Consider the following 3672-nt stretch of genomic DNA (forward strand, 5'->3'; position numbering starts at 1 on the left):
ATTTACACAAAATATTCATTGCAGCACTGTTTACAATAACCAGACTCTGGGAACAGCCTAGATGCCCCTCCATAGATGAATGGCTAAAGAAACAATGGAATACTATGCAGCCGTCAGAAGAGATGAAGTCATAGATGTATATAGAATCTATTATGCTGAGTGAGATAAGTCAGAGGGAGAGAGAGATAGACACAAAATGGTCTCACTCACTATGGGTTTTGAGAAAAAATAAAAGACATTTGTGCAATGATTCTCAGAGACAAACACACACACACAAAATATTTGTAATGGAGTCTGTAGGCACCATGAGATAGAAATTTTTCTTTTCTATAACTATCGGAAAAAAATTAGAAACAAAAATATACCTCAGGCTCTTTTCTAAATTGTGATAAGCTATTGAGGCAAGAAACCCACAAAAAGAAGCACATATGGAGGTCTATTGAGCAATGGAAAATAAAATCCCTGCCCTAGCAAAGGGATTATGAGATTTGTGTATCCATTTCTCATCTTTGATTCACATACGGGGACTAAATCTAATGGATAAAAATTTAAAAATAAATTCATTTTTTATTTTAAAAAGTTAATTTATTTAAATACTGTGGTTTTCAGGGTTGTTCACAATACCGTTGGAGGTTTTTCAGTTACAAAGTTATTCATGATTGAGCTTCAGTCATATAGTATACAGCATCCTTCACCAATGTAAATTCCTGCCACCAATGTGCCCAATTTCCCTTCTCCTCCTTCTCTTCTTTCTCTTACTCATCTTCTCCTCTTTCTTCTTCTTTCTTTTTCCCATTTAGACACTGGTTTGCAATATTATTACTGAATATTGTTAAATGTATATATCCCTTTCTCCCCTTTCAGCACCCAGTTCTTGTCCAGAGAGATCATTTCTATCATTATCATAGTCCCTTTTCTGCCCTAACTACAGTCCCCCACTCTTAGTGGCAAGCTTCCTACTATGGATTGGTCTTCCTGACCCTTGTTTCTGAAACACCATTGATAAAACAAATGGTAGCAAAGATAAGCAAAAGAACTACATTAAACTAAGAAGCTTCTGCACCTCAAAGGAAATGGTGACTAGGGTACAACTACCCATGGAATGGGAGAAGTTATTCACCCAATAATCATCTAATAAGGAGTTAATATCTAAGATTATATAAAAAGGCACTGATAGACCTTAATAAGAAAAAATCATCTAACCTCATTCAAAACTGGGAAGAAGAGATGAATTGACATTTCCTCAAAAAAGAAATACAAATTGGCCAAAACACACATGAAAAAATGCTCCACATCATTAATCATTAGGGAGATACAAATCAAAACAGCAATGATATCACCTCACATCACAGAGACTGGCAAATATCACAAAGATATGAATGAGCAGTGCTAGTGAAGATTGCAGGGATAAAGGAACATCATCACTGCTGGTGGGAAATCAACTGGTCCAGCCTTTTAGAAAAACAATATGTATGTTCCTCAAAAACTAGGAATTGAGTTTCCATATGACCCTGCAATTTCACTCCTAGGAATATACATACCATAGGAGCCCAAGAACATATGTGGAAAAGCCCTCTGTATTCCTATGTTTATTACAGCACTATTCACAAAAGCCAGAATCTGGAAACAGACCAAGTGCCTGAGAATATATGAGTGGATAAAGAAACAGTGGTAGAGCTACACAATGGATACTATGCAGCTGTTAGTAAAAATGAAGTCATGTGATTTTTCAGGGAGGGACTTCAGAGCATAAAAACCGGCTATCCTTTGCAAAAGCTGGCTCCCTGTGTGTGACACCAGGCGGGGAAAATCCGCGAAAGTACACCGGCCCAGTGGGGCTCAGCTGTGAAAGACTGTGAGTGTGACCTGTCTATGTCTGTCTACTGTCCTCTTGCGTGAAACTCTTGCGAGTGGGGAAAAAAGAGCCTCCAGAAACCTCGCTCGCCCAGACGCCATTTTCAGGGAGGGACTTCAGAGCATAAAAACCGGCTATCCTTTGCAAAAGCTGGCTCCCTGTGTGTGACACCAGGCGGGGAAAATCCGCGAAAGTACACCGGCCCAGTGGGGCTCAGCTGTGAAAGACTGTGAGTGTGACCTGTCTATGTCTGTCTACTGTCCTCTTGCGTGAAACTCTTGCGAGTGGGGCAAAAAGAGGCTCAGAGGAGCACGGCCGCTCCGCTTCGCTACGCGGCCGTGCACTCTTTCTAAGGAAAGAACTCCATTGCAACAAGAAGGAAAAATCACACTAAGAACGGCGCTATATCACAGAAGCAAACATTTCTCTCTGGACTGTCTTCTCTGTTGCATGCTCGGGCCTAAGATTTGACCCAGTGTGAGGCTTCATCCACGGAGGACTCCCCTCCCTTAGAGGCAAGTCAGCCCATCCAGAAAGGGAGGAGCCAGAGGAGTGTGCTGCCTACATCATATAGACAATGAATACCACTACAACACGTAGAAAAACCCACAATACAAATGTGACAATGGGGAAACAGCGCAGGCCAGCATCAGACATAGAGAATGAAGATGACAATTCTGAGGACCAGATAATGACTGAACAACTAATCAACCTCTCAGATAAGGACTTTAGACTAGCAATATGGAAGGTGCTCAACAGACTCCAAGAAACCATGGATCGAGTTGAACAGAACACTAATAAGAACCAAGAAAATATGAAGGCAGAAATGACAAAACTCCAAACTGAAATAACATGTCAACTAACAGGCCTGAAAAACTCAGTAAACGAAGTGAATGACAAAATGGATAAGCTCTGGGACAGGGTATCAGAAGCTGAGAATAGACTTGGTGCTGTGGAAGATGAGATACATAACAATTCCATACAGCAGGAGAGATTGGACAAAAAACTTAAAGCAAATGAGCAGACAATGGAAAAATTAGTCAAAGAATGGGAACAGACGAAAATAGAAGTTTATGATAAGATCAACAGAAACAACTTAAGAATCATTGGAGTCCCAGAGACCCAGGAAGAAAATTTCCAGGAAGAATCAATGGTCAAGAACATCATTAAAGAGAAACTTCCAGAGCTAAAGAATATATGTGATCAAATCCTGCATGCCCGAAGAGTACCAACCAAAAGAGACCCCAGAAAAACCACCCCAAGACACATCCTAGTCACAATGACAAATCCCACAGATAGAGACAGAATTCTGAAAACAGCAAGATCAAAAGGGGAAATCATGTTCAAGCAAGCTTCCCTGAGATTTACAGCAGACCTGTCACCAGAAACGCTCAATGCCAGAAAGCAGTGGTGGGATATTGTGACAAGACTGAATGAAATGAATGCTTCACCCAGAATACTATACCCAGCAAAACTCACTTTCCGGTTTGATGGAAGAATACATGGTTTCACAGACAAAAAACAGCTCAGAAACTTCATAGACACAAAACCAGTCTTAAGAGAAAAACTGAAAGACCTAATCTAAGACAAGACTACCCAAAAGACACACCAAATTTTGAAATAAAGATGGCGTTAAATCCCAGGACAATTCTTTCTCTCAACGTCAATGGACTAAATGCACCAGTTAAGAGACACAGAGTGGCTAAATGGATCAAAAAACTCAATCCAACCTTCTGCTGCCTACAAGAAACGCACCTGAATAGTCAGAACAAACATAGACTCAAAATAAAAGGCTGGAGAAAAGTTATCCAAGCAAA

Source organism: Suncus etruscus, chromosome 8 (assembly GCF_024139225.1).
Source record: "Suncus etruscus isolate mSunEtr1 chromosome 8, mSunEtr1.pri.cur, whole genome shotgun sequence".
Taxonomy (NCBI): Eukaryota; Metazoa; Chordata; class Mammalia; order Eulipotyphla; family Soricidae; genus Suncus; species Suncus etruscus.